Consider the following 14,141-nt stretch of genomic DNA (forward strand, 5'->3'; position numbering starts at 1 on the left):
TTGGCAGTCAAACGCCCTAACCACTGAGCTTATACCCATTCCCAGGAAAGAGGCGTCTAAAACGTTTCGGGGGGGTTTCCCCAAGAGACTCTTTGGGTGAATGGCAACCCCTTTTTCCTGTAAATGGGACCAGTGCGCTGGCTACTGTAGATAAATAACTGACAGTATTAGGGTCACTTAAAGACTACATCCCCCACTGCAAAAGAAAAAAAAAGAAAAACGGGACGATCACCTCAGTGTTTGGGTGACCCGGTCAGTCTATTTCGGGGAAGAGAACCAGGAAAGCGTACATGATGGGCTATTCAAGTTGACACTGCTTTCGTGCATCTGCTACTGCTTCAGCCATGTTCCCGCCGCGCTGGCGAGATGGGGGACAACGACATGTAAGTGCAGTCAATAAGTCTGCTCTCTGAGAAGCACGGCCCACAATTGGATTTCTTTACCTTTTCCCAAATGGATGCCCGGGGGCCGAGGATGCTGTCAAGGTGACTGATTATCTATTCAACATTGTTCGCACAATGTAAACCACTGCAAAGGCAGTTTCTTTTGTATTCGGAGTTCCTTTCCAGACATGCCTTTGAACTGTACTGTATTTCAACAGAAATATCCCACACTGCTCACGGGGTACACAACTAAATCGTTCCCCCCCCCTGTCGGATTTCCAGAAGAGGAGTGTCACAACAACGCAGATGAGCCTGACGCAAACCTTGTTCTCATGCCCTGGAGAGTAGCAACACATGCTTAAGCTGTGATTCAACGTGATTGTAGTTGTGTGTTTCTTTGTTTGTTTGTGTGTGCGTGACACACAAACGCGTGTGCGAATGTGTGCGTCTGTGTGTCTGGGGAGGACGAGGGGGGGGGGATGTTACGTTTAAGAAAACGATATCGCAAACGCCCGATCCCCGGTTTGAAATCCCCAGGAATCCACATTCCAAATAGAAAACCGTGCTGTGAGTTGTTTGGTGGAGTCTGCATGAATTTCATGTTAGTCCAACATGCTGCTTTAGATCATGTGTGAACCATGAAGCACAGTCGCTTGCATAGATTGAACTTAGTTTGGCACACTTGCTTAATAGACACAAATGTGTGTACAGGATGTCTGTCCTAAAAACAACGATGCTGTTTGACTTTCTATACATATTATTTTCAACTCTTGAACGTTCGGCCGCAGACATTGCTGCTCTGTACAGACAGATTTCTCAACTGTCCATGGAAGTTCCGGAGTGGCTACAAGAAAGCATCATCAACAGGTGTGAAACATAATTTCTATGTGTGAAACTTGTTTGCTATCGTAGTTCTATTGGATGGGGGCTTCTGTTTCCTTCCAGTATCAGGATGTAGTCAAAGCTTCGACAAAACTTGGCTGCACCCTTTCTGTCTGACAGGAACTTTGTTGTATCCATGTGAATCGTAACCAGTCAAGCAGTGTGAGCTTTCTCTACCTCGATTTTTGAAAATAATGTATCTTACCGCAGACAGACATATTGCTGTCTTGCACTATATTTTGTAACATGACTTTTATTTATAGAGTGGACATATTTACATCGACACCTCTCTCTCACATCTACAACTGCTTTTCCATGCCCTTCTAGCATTACTTGGAGAAGAAAAATCATTATTTCATCGTATTTTACTCTTTGTAAATAAAGTGGCACTTGGCTAAAATCTATGCACGTCCCTGTGACCTAGATGTGTAAAGTCACTCACTTGACAGATGGACATTAAGTATTCAAGATCCGCAGATGTGTTGTCACAGTGAAGATATGCTTTCACGCTGTCAAACAAAGACCCAGAATTGCCTGACTGGCCCTAGAGATCTCTTCTTCAGAGGCTGAATTGTACACAATGCCACGTTCATTTTGTGTATCGCAAGACTGATACACTTACCACGAAGAAAAGGGATCTTGAAGGCACGGAATGTATTGTCATTATAAATCGCCAAACGGAAATGCATTACAATTCATGACGTTCAATGTTTGTTCATTAATGAAGCCTGGAAGAAGGGAAAAGGGTTTCAGAGAAACCGCTTTGCAGCTCTGAAGAAGTGAATGAGGACGGTGACCCAAAAAAGAAATCTCTTTATTCTCATCCTGCTCCCAGCAAAATATTTTATTCAGAACTTGTGTGGCAGCTGTCTTGCTTGCTATGCTGAAATTCTTGTCAGGAGAGAAAGTGAAAGCGAGAGAGAGAGAGAGAGAGAGAGAGAGAGAGAGAGAGAGAGAGAGAGAGAAGAGAGAGAGAGAGAGAGAAAGAGAGAGAGAGAGAAAAAGAGAGAGAGAGAAAGAGAGAGAGAGAAAAAGAGAGAGAGAGAGAGAGAGAGAGAAAAAGAGAGAGAAAGAGAGAAAAAGAGAGAGCGAGAGAGACACAGAGAGGGAGGTACCAAAAAGGAGTCACACTGTGAGTATTGCTCAGCACCAAGCCTAACATGGTAGTCAGAGGCGACATGTAAACACTAAAGGAAAGGGACACGAGCACGTATAAACGTCAGGGTGGGGGTTGGGTGATGCGGGGCTTAGGGAAGAGGGTGGGGGGATGGGGTGTTGGGGGTACAGCAGGGGGGGTTTGGTTGACGTTGGGACGGGGTGATGCAGAGGGTAGCAGTTGTTCACACGTGATGCCTTCTCATCAAAGGGAAGCAGACAGTCGCAGATGACGACACCACATATGCTGCCCAGAGGCTCCATGCTGAACTATGACAGCGTGCAACGGGCTGGGGGAGGGGAACGCCACACACACACACACACGCTGTTGGCTCTGCTCCACACTTTTTAATCCTCGCTAGTAATTAGTGGTGGAAGCTTTTGATTAAACATTCAAGGAAACCGATCTTGAGTTGTAAAACTTTTAACACCTGATAATGTGTGCCGTTTGGCCTAATTCAAAGAGACACTGATTTCGGAGAGAGGTTGAAAGAGCGTTTGTTGCGAGACGAAAGCTGTTTTATGTGCGCTGAGATTGGGGAGATGTTCTTATGTAAGTGCCTCTTGTGTGGTAGCCATGCATCTGAGAGGGACTTGAGGATGGCAGACCAAACTGTAGGTCATCCTGTGTCCGCAGGAATCAAGTGAAGGTACTAATGCACAAGTCAGAGTTACAGCCTAGAGTGCACAGCCGTGATACACTACTGAAATATAATTGGACCACCAAGGCACTCATGTTCAACCAACCCCCTCCCCCTGAACCAACCAACCAACCACACACACACACACACACTAAGTCCAAGACCCTCCAAGCAGTTGCTATTTATACCATTGTAAACATGTCAATTATAGGGTAATCTCGTTTATTTAGTGTGACCTAAAATATCAACCTCCTCCTGCATACACAGCCGATGGCTAAATGCAATACGAGGCGGCTATTACCGGTGTCACTTCCATGGGAGGACAGGCGCAGGATTAAAAGACATGATGCTATCTGCATGTGGAACAGGGACACCACTTCCTGTTGTTTCAATAAGGAAGGAGGTAAGAAGCTGTAGCATGTCATTGGACCAGATGAGTTCCTTGTCTCCTTTCACACCAGACAAGGTGGTTCCACTCCTCAAAACCTCGTTGAGTCATCAATGAAACCGTAATTGCAGTGCTTTTGTAGATGTTACTATCATTGTAGAAGTCTTGTATGAGATCTTTTGAAGGTTATTTTAATAGTAATTTCCATAAATGACACTCATGAACTCTATTGTATTCTCCTACCAGTCCAAATGCAAGTCACAACCAAATTGAAGATTAGAGAAACTCAAGAATAGGTAGCATTTTCTTATATGAATCCTTTTTTTGTGGTGTGTGATGAAAATGACCCTCGGCTGGAAGTTCACAAGAAAATTGCTCATCGAGCCTTTTAATCATGCCACATGTAGGATTTCAGAGTCAATATTGAAACGTGTTCTTCCCAACTGTCTTGAGATCTGACGTTGGCTCACTGTCTTTGTAAACCAGTGTGCATGGCGACGTTTAACACCATGAATCGCACACCTACACACTTTACACACTGCGATATCGACCACACTGGAGCGTGCCGTCTGTGATAATGACATGCATTGACAGGTTGAAAGCCCGAAATAAAAACCTAGTGTTGAAAAAAGAGCCATTCCTATCTCTCAATTCTGTCATCCTCAAGGTTTCATAAACCCATGATAAACATACCTTTGGAGTCGCAGCATGAAAGGGCTTTTACATCAATGAGAATGAATCACTTGGGGTGGTGGACAGGGAACTGTCAACAATGCTTCAATCTGTCACTCTCACCTCACAAGCCCATCACATTCTGTGATGGCATCCAGCTGTTGAATTATGTGTTTAGCGATCAAGCAAAATGGTCTCATCTCACTGTGAGATGCAGGTTGGAGCTGACAAATCGCTCGGCAAGACACAAGACTTGTCTCGTCACCATCAGACACATTGTACACCACGGTCTTAATCTTCCATTTTTCTTTTGCTGTTAATGTCTAATGACAGTAAGTGTATCTTTTTTTATGTAAAGCTTCGGGTTCTGACAAATTTCCACTCCCACACAATTGTTGAGTCACATTCAGTTTGATCACTAGGAGCAATAAAGATTCTTGCTCTTCAGAATGAAACATTTACCTCGGTTGGCAGTCCGATTTTGTTAATTTAGAAAGTGATGTTACACTCATGTAACAAGCGATTGCTTTTTCACATTTCCTGATGTGTGAAACGTGACCTTACCTTCATAATTCCACGTACAAAAAAAATCAAACCGACTCGCGTGTTCTGAAACTCATCCTGCCGCCCTGAACCAGACTCAAAGCATTCACTGTTCCATCTGCCCGAAACAGGTAACTAAGCTGTACGGCTTGTCTGTGACAGCTTGTTAGTCCCTGCTTTAGCAGCAGAAAGGAGTGAGAGTGACAGTGTGTCTGCCAGTGCAGTCAGTTGGGTTGTAGACCTGGGTACATCCCGGCACTCTTCTGCTGTCTGAACCACTTACGAGGCCAGTCAATCCCCACCTGCCTATTGTCAGAGTACATTGGCTCTGATCCCTGACTGAGCTGCTGCAAGAACCTGTCACCCTGTCGGGCTCACCTCAAACCTGGCCACCCTGCCCTTGCCTGCAATAACAAAAAAACTGTCACTCTTTTATTGTTCACCTCAGCTGTGGGTGGCGGGAGATGTCAAGTCATCGTCCAGGAAGAGCGACCCGGGGGTCTCCTGTGTTGATCATGTGATCGTGTTTCAGGAAATGGACGACTCGGGCGGAGGTTCGTAAAACTGGATAGGACCGTTCGTTCAATGGGTGTTGGATGTTCATCCTGTGCTCTGTTGCTGTTGTGAGATCCCCTTGATGGCACGGACAACAGCCATATCATTTTTGGGGGACTTTGCATTGCCGGAGTCTAAAACGCGTCACGCATACAAAATGACTTTCGAGGACGTTTGTTTTCAAAGGAAAGAATCCCTTTGAGTGGATGGTTTGCCTGGGCTGCGTGATACTTAGGCTTCAGCCGTCAACGCAAGACCAACTCCTGACGTCCATAGCTAGAGGCTCAAAGAACACAGTACAAACTGTTTTAGTGACAACAACTGGAACAATTGCTGTTGTTGCAAAGTAGAGTGATGCTACAAATGAATCTTACCCTGGGGTCAAGCAGGTGAAGAAAAAGGCAGTAATGGATCTCAAAGGCCGTTTCATTTCACCTGCAGTTTTGTGTTTGTTTGACAGGAGAGGATCTAACCCAGAGGATTATTTGTGGAAATGCTCTCACATTGACTAATGGGGTTGTCTCCGAAATTACCTCTCAAGTGTATGTTGCCACACAGCCTCCCATCACATCCAGGCATTCTAGAAAATGAGTTCCCCGTCTAGCATTGACTGGCCACACAATTAAACACATCAGACATGCTGAGGACTGACAGTGTGGGCCCTGCAAGGCCCCCAGCCACAACAAATCAATACAGCTGAACAAAACTATCAGATAACTTCCCATCGCAGCTTGCCTTTTGACATACAGTAGCTTTCCGAATCATAAACATTGGCGTGGGGGATTTATGTTCAGATTGAGGAAACCCAACGGTTAACCTTGTCTGGAAATGACCTGCTCGTAAATGTCATGTTGATTGGCTGGTGTTAGATGTAGGCTGGTTTTGTTGTGATGGAGTTGTGTTTGTCCACAGGCAAGCTTGTACGCAACGATACACACACACACACACACGGTCCAACACACAAAAGATCTGACACGCACCCACACACACATTATGGAGCTTGTCTTAATTGTTCAACAGATGGTGTCAAGTCATTGATTAATTGCATGTCCTTCTTCCAGTATAATAGAAACAGTGTTATGATAAAGGCCCTCACTGGCTAAACGAATTGGCAATGTCCAAAGGCAGTATAAGTGGACCAGCATCCCCACCTCCCTGTCACATCCTTTTCATCTGCCAGTAACAGCCTGGATATCATCCCCCCCGACCCCCCCACCCCCACAAAGTACATGCCCATCCGCAATCTGAAGCCGACAATCTAAAACCCATTCATTCCATTGTTTCATTGTGAGGGTCTTTTCTTTTTCGTTTTCTCACACTGAGCAGTGGAGGCGTGATTGAGAAGCCTACATCCATTACCTCAGATAGCATCGGAAGAGAGAGGCCTTCGGCAATTCTCCTGAGGATCTGTCTGGCCAAGGTTGTTAGGAACAGCATGAGGCCTTGCCATGCAGCCAGAGGAACGCCGTGTGTTTTTGCGGTCAAATTTATTCAGGACAGAATCATCGCCATTTGTGTCCCTGTCCGCACGCGACTCGCAGATTTAATGTTGCAGATCTCCTCCGCCGATATCTCAGACCAGATTACTCACTCTCCAAAGGACACCGCTGCCGCTTGAATGAGGTCAGACTTCAGCTTGCTGATGTATATTTGATAGACATCAGATTTAGTCAAATAAGTTTCAAACTTAGCCATTGGTGTGCAGGATAAAAAAATACAGCATATTTGCACAATATAGCATGAAAGAACATGCATGCTGTCACACACACACACACAAAACTATGCTGTGTGTCATACACTTGTGTAACTAAGTGTATGACCAAAGCATAGGTGTGCAAACAACAAAGGAAGTCTCCATGAATAGACAATTCATTTAAGTGTTTAGTCTCTTCTTCCCCCCGAGACTCATGCTTGGAGGGCAAAAATGAAAGTCACACCAACAAACAACAGAAGCGAGTGGAGTAGTCCTTATCTGTTGATGGAGCCATAGCGGTGATAGCTAAGTGGCTGGCAATGTTTGTGTTACATCATCACAAGGCGGGCAGATTGGGATCCATCTTAAAGGATAAGATGGCTCGGTTAAGAGGAACCTCTGCTATCGCGTTCCTCAATCTCTCTCGGGGGGTGAGTGTCTTCTGAGTGAGAAACTCTGAGAGGGCTGAGAGTGTTTGTGTGTGTTTGTGTGTTTGTGTGTGTGTTTGTGTGTGTGTGTGTGTTTGTGTGATTAGGTGGGGGAAAGGGTGGTGGTGCAGGAAGAACAGGTTTGATGACACATGACACAGGTGATGCATTGAGACATACAGGAGAATAACGCTTGCAGGTTCAACTGACTCAATATCTGAAAAAGTCAATTTCAGATATAGCGTTGACATGCATGATATGAACACATCATATGGACATTTCTTACTGTTCACTTTTTACAGTTCTGTTGTGATTATCGCTCTGTACCCACATGGGTTGTGAATTCTGAACAACAACAAAATACTCTCAACTGAAAAATTGAAGCATTTAATGCAGACATTAACGGTTGCGATTGGAACTCTCCAATTGAAATCGTTAGATGAGGTTGTGTCTGCTTTTTTGTGTCGAAAAAAAGCAGAAATGAGATCAAGAGGCGCTTTGGACGGGCAGACTGCTGGTTCTGGCGTGAATAAGAATGTAAGAAAGTCGAGGCGATGATTCATTGGGCCGTATTAAAAGCTAACACCTCTGGATGAATGACGCTCAAGCCGCCCTCACTTCTCACACATTCCTCCTGTGAATACCGGGGGGGGGGGAAGAAAAAAACCTGTCCGTCAGTGCTTTTGTTCACAGGGGGAAAAGCACTGCCATATGATTAAGATATATGACTGATATCGAGTTTCCTTGTATATCTTAATCATCTGGCAGTGCTGCGCATCAAACAAGGCATGGGGAAGGAGTGTGATGTGTTGGTGGTGGCGCGAAGACACTCCTCCTATTTCACACGCAGATTTAGGTGTTAAACTAAATTCATTAGGATTTTATTTTGACAAGACACTCGTACAGCATGGACTTTGGCAGACAGGATATTGTGCCTGCACACAGCTGCATTCCCCGCCATCTCAAAGCACACTGTGTCATACTGACACTTTAAAGCATGGATTTACGGTATCGACCACAGATGTATATGAGAGAAAGAGAGACAGAGACAGAGACAGAGACAGAGACAGAGACAGAGACAGAGACAGAGACAGAGACAGAGAAAGAGAGAGAGAGAGAGAGAGAGAGAGAAAGAGAGAGAGAGAGAGAGAGAGACTGTGTAAAGAAGTAAAGAAACATGCCAACCTTGTGACTACCAACCGTCTCCATCTTCCACCACCCTCACAGAACCATATTTGCCAGTGGCAAATTTCTTTACTACAATCAACACTGCGTATAATGGATCGTTTGGTGCAGGCAGAAGACTTTAATCCATCTGAGCCCATTTTAGTGACAGATGTTATTTTTTCCGTGGTGTGGAGTTTGATTCTTCGTCTTTTCACTTCGTTTTCAGGAAAGTTCAAAGACGTTTTGAAATGATTGAAATGCTCCATCTCTCAACAGACACATGCGACTAAAGGCATCTCATAGGATTGTAAACATTCTTCATGTATTTATAAGGGAACAGATTTAAGAAGGCCATGATGAACAGCTATGAATAATCAAATGCATTCAAAATGCTGGGACTGAATAAGGGAGTCAACATTAGGTGGCTGTAACCTAGAAATGTGGAGACATATGGTAGACGTCGCCGTTAGGAGAGACACAAAAAAACATCACCACGCCTGAAACATTCATACACTGCGGGGACCTATCTGTACAAACGCCTTGAAGGTATTTGAGTGTTTGATTTGTGTTCTGCCTCAAAGCGGGGCCTGCTGCCAGCTTGGGGAGGAGCCGAGGAGAGGGGAGAGGATGGTCGGAGAAGGAGAGAGGGGGAGCAGAGAGAAAATGGGATTTACTGCTCGATCTTGATGGCTTGGCATAGGCAAAGAGTAGATTGTAGAAAACAACAAAAGCTATTTCAACAAAGGGATTGCTAGGAGGTCTGTATATGATTTGTTCTGCCTCGTTGTTCTTTTGTTGTTCTTTATCTGTGAGGGGAGCAATTTGTGTGGGTGACACTTTTTGTCTGTGGTTCTTTTTTTTGTTGCTTCCAAGGCGCAATTATAGAACAAAAGGAGTTTTGTTAACACCTCTAGCTTGCAGGGCTGAATAAAGCAGATTATCTCAGCAGATGACTAGTCCATTTCAGAAGGAGGTTGTGAGAAATCAGCATGGTTAGCCAGATGGAGCTGACTGTTGTAGCCGATGCAAATCAGAAGTGAAAGAAATGAAGTATAACAGATCAACCACACCTGCCCCCACAAAGCTTCATTTCCAGAACAACAGCACAACAGTAAGTGCTCAAGTTATTTTTAGGGAAGAGGAAGACTCTGTAGCACAAACAGCATAATACATGTACATCTTCCCAACAATGATGCAGGAAGGCTTTTTCTCGTAGCCCAAAAAACTAATTTAGCAAGCTTATAATTTGACCTCTTGTCATTTTCATAGTTGTTTGTATTAATGTTCAATTGACTTTTTCTGTGTTTTAGTTCCCCCTTGATCCTTGGTTGTCAACGTGTGGCCTCTATGGAATGCAAATGAAGACTTTTAATGTCAATGTTAATACAAATTTGAGAAAGATGCAATTACTGCCTTGGGTTGCAGTCTGAAAAGAAGAAAGGGCTATGTTCGTTTTCTTCCAGACCTACCCATGTTCTACAGTAGTAATCTTGTATTTTAATAATAACCAGGAAACAGTATGAGTCTGATTGGTAATTTATATGAAACCGCTAGAATGGGGGAACAGTAATTGCAGAGCAAGGCCTATGTTTGGCTGCGTGAAACTGCTGTTCTTTGTGACCAGCAGTATTATCACTACATCTTGATCTTTTGCAGCAATCAAGGCATGCAGGACTTTCATTTTCACTGTTACTTGGAGTGCTATTCTGGGGCGTGACTTTTGAGATTGAAAAACCGGACCACAATCACCTGACCTTTATTAAGATCCTCAAAACATGACCGAAACTCCACCCACTCTCCACAGAGAGTGGAGTTTCTCCAAAGAAAGTTGAGCAACAAACTCAAACGAGATCAAACAAGGCTATGGTGAGTGTAACATGTTGAAAACTCAGATTTACAGTCACAGATGTATGGGAACTCTCGCGTGATCTGACCCGTGTTGGACCCCCACGGAGGCCTGGTTATGGTGATTTACGATGAGACGTACTTTCAAATGGGAACCTCAGCCATCATGAGGAAAGCACACGCAACATCCAAGCCGTGAAGAAAGGAAGAATGGACAGGGAGGAGGAGGAGAAAGGAAGACATGGAAGCATGGATGGTACTCAAGAGACGTTTTGATGAGGGCAAGTCAGTGGAGCCAGCGGCTGTTTGTTCCACAGCAGAATGTCAAGCAGCCCAGAAGCTGCTTGGACTGAGTCAGAGAAGTGAAAATCATGTCAGGCATTAGAGAACACGACTCTGTGACTCCGAGGGCCCACAGCGCCACCCGCCAACACGGGGAGGGTTCAGACAGGAGCATCTATTACCGTCACAGTCACCGTTACAGGGAAGCTATGTGGACAACAATGGAGGAGACATTTTGTTTACGTTCAGTAAGCAAGTCAACGACCCAGAAAAGTTGCTGTCCCTTACGCCTTTTGATGTATAACTGTAAATACGAAACAGAATTATATCCTAATAATGTTTGACAATGTAATCGTTTTTCTCAGTCGTTTTGGTACATTTCTTTAATCCACCTCAATATTTGTATTTGCAAATATTATATTACATAACATTTTAGGATGTTAGGAGAATTTCTCAAAACAATCTGCACCACACAATAGATGACCTCTAAAAGCGTGTAATTTGCTCAAAATCTTTAGTTAATCTCTCAAAAGTAAGTATAGCGTAGATTATGAGCCACATTGACACATTTCAGAGTTGGTACTTTCAGTTCAGGTGTCCATTTTCCCTCCCACAGAGGCAAATTCAATTCTATGTTTGGATTTCAGTTTTGCTTCCCAGGGTCTTTGTGGTCAACGCTGCCTCCCTCACATCCATAGAAGCTGGTCCTAGGTCTTAAGTCACTGTTGCACTGTAAACCAAAGATTAATAAACTCATTGCCTCCCTGGCAAGCAGTGCAGTTCATTTTAATGTAAGCCTCAATTTCAAAAAGATAGGATTATGATTTATATCATTTCATAAAACTGCCAGCTGGTCTTTTTTTTATTCAGTCGTATTCTCTCTCATTTGCTTCATCCACAGAACATTGATGTTTGACTGCCTGGACTGAATCTTCTTGGGGCCAGACTTTGCAATATGAGGAAACTCCACGTTGTTGTGTGTGCAAGTTATGTCGATGGTCAGTACTCAGTTTACAAGAAAAAACACGTCCAACTCTGAGTATATACCAGTAGTGTTATGCTAGTGTGTAATTATTTGAGAGCTGTGGCAAATTTTATATCTCATCTGTGCCTCACGTTTACCTGTGAATCAGGTTCTGATTACGGGCATGGAAACTCTGTGTTCACTTTGGTAGGCAATCAATAGCATCTATTGATCCATTAAGTGCTGGACAGAACGTAGAACTCACAGTAGGGGCGAAGTGATCGATGACTGCTGTCCCCCACGACTCAAACCGGGAATAGATTTTCGGAGAAATGTATTAAAATATCCACAGAGGAACCCCCCACCCAAAATAAAATGTAATCCTTGAATATTTAAAAGAGTTCCGAATTGGTGACATAGCAAATACGGATCCTTTGGAGTCCCAGGCTCCAGGAAATTGAAGAGTGGTGAGAGGATGAATAGTAGGTAGAGAAAGGGCAAAGAAAAAAGAGGAGAGGGACAGCAGGGAGATTGAGGTTTCTAAAGGGTAATGACTGCGTCAGGATGAGGATTACAATTCTGAAGGATTTGCATCAAGTCTGTAGCTGGGGGGGGAAAACAACCCTCGAATCTATACCATCACAGTCTTTTAAAGGGGATTTGTCATATTCTTCTGTTGGAGGAGATGCAACTGAATACAGACAAATGCAACTTATTGTGCGACACTACAGAGCAGAAACATAAACTATTGGCCTGTTGGGCTGTCGGCTACTTCCTTCTTCGTCAAATTTATCGTTCTTTCATGTGAGAGCAAATGAGGTAAGAGAGCTTGTCTTTGAGGTCACGTAGGCATAGTTCGTTCATTTGCAGGACAAAGGAGGTAAGTAGCCTTAGTAAAGGACAACATGCACTTTCATGCAGGATGACTCACAGATCCGCTGTCATTGGGGGCAAAGGGGGCAAAGGGTACAGATGTCCCAGGCCCAGGGGGCTCCATGGAAAGGTCCAGGGGAAGGGCCCGTGTTCAGTAAAGTTCGGATCATTTGCTTATGACAGTAAAATGCAGATTCCACAACCGTTCAGATGCTCATTGATCATGATGGAGATGTTTTGGAAGGGAGGCTACAGCCTGATGGAGTGTTCTTCAGTTGTGTTATGTTCGAACTGTCTGCAGCGTATTCCAAGAGCATCATCAGTTCTGCAAACGTCAAGATTTCTCAAGATTAAACTATCGTCTGCAGATTGGCAGCGCGCAACATTCTTCTCTGTCAGATCATTACAATGCAATCGCAGATGCTGCTGATGGGCGTACTGAACATTAAAGTCAAACTAAAAGCTCGATAACAGATTGGCTACAGCCCATATTGCTCATGGCTGTCATTGTCTCCCAAGACGCTGATATCTTTAGGGGTTTGGCTGAATAAATATAAAGACATCTTGGATAGTTGCACACGTGTTTCTGGCCAGCAGCCCGCCTCCTGTGTCTCCCGCTGCGTTGAGTGAATCACCCGCTCATATTTTTGCGTCGGTGGAGAGATAAAGCCACGACCCCAGTGTGCAATTAATTAGCGATCATTATCCCATCTCCGCTTCCCGGGTAAGGCTGTACTTTGGTCTTATTAACATAGCTAACATAAAACGGAGGCGAAGCCGCATGATTCAGGAACATGGCAGCCAGTGTGTACTGGCAAAGACACGCCAAGCCTGCCAAATATTAACACGTGATTTATTGGTGGCATTTTGGTTATGAGAGAAGGAAGCAGTAGAAAGGGGGCTCAGGAAGTGAGACTTTGTATAGGCCATGGAGGGATCACACACCCAGGAATGGGATATTATCTTCATCTGGTCTCGTTTAACTTTAACCCTACGGTTAAAGTTTACGATAAGGGTTTCAAATAAGGTCAACGTTTTTTCACTTAAAAGCCAGCTTCCTAGTTAGCAAGGGAACTGAGGGACAGAGAGAGAGAGATAGGCATAAAGATACAGACTCACGCACACACGAACGCACACACACACACGCACACACACACACACATGCACAGACCCATGCAATTGCCAGGCCTCTGATTTTAAGGGAGCACTCAGCCCCTTGAGTGAGCTGAGTTAGACCCCGCCCCCTGACCCCACATCAAGCCTGAGACGTTGACCCTCTCAGAGGACCCACTCCAGCACACAGCCCCCACGCACCCTCTGATTACCTTTCATCTACACGTCTGCGGCCATCAGAGACCTCAATCATTGCTCCTAATGGCACAGCCCCTCTTTAAAACCCAGTCTTCCAGTTTGTGAAGAGTACAAAACTCAGTTGGCAGGGAGAAAATAAGCTTGAAAAATTGAAAAATCTTTTTTTTCTCCATTAAAGCGTTCAAGCGCAAGTCACCTTAGGCACTGTGCGGGTCTGGTTCTGAAACTCATAAAACTCGTATAAAGGGTTCTAGATGCTCTTAAAGAGTCTTTAAAACAGCCTTCTCCGCTTCCAAGAACCCACTCCAAGTTCCATTTAAAAGCACACACATATATTAACCTTTGGACTGAAGAGGGAA

At 44.4% G+C, this 14,141-nt stretch overlaps 1 long non-coding RNA gene across 1 annotated transcript; it reads left to right on the plus strand.

Moving 5' to 3' along the window:
• The first annotated feature begins 8,427 nt into the window (after nt 1-8,427).
• Nucleotides 8,428-12,533, plus strand: LOC124463997. The gene is made up of 3 exons (XR_006955686.1): nt 8,428-9,618; nt 9,818-11,425; nt 11,536-12,533. It is a non-coding gene; the product is annotated as an uncharacterized LOC124463997 (long non-coding RNA).
• The last annotated feature ends 1,608 nt before the right edge of the window (nt 12,534-14,141 follow it).

The sequence above is a fragment of the Hypomesus transpacificus genome, unplaced genomic scaffold (assembly GCF_021917145.1).
Source record: "Hypomesus transpacificus isolate Combined female unplaced genomic scaffold, fHypTra1 scaffold_31, whole genome shotgun sequence".
In the NCBI taxonomy this organism is placed as follows: Eukaryota; Metazoa; Chordata; class Actinopteri; order Osmeriformes; family Osmeridae; genus Hypomesus; species Hypomesus transpacificus.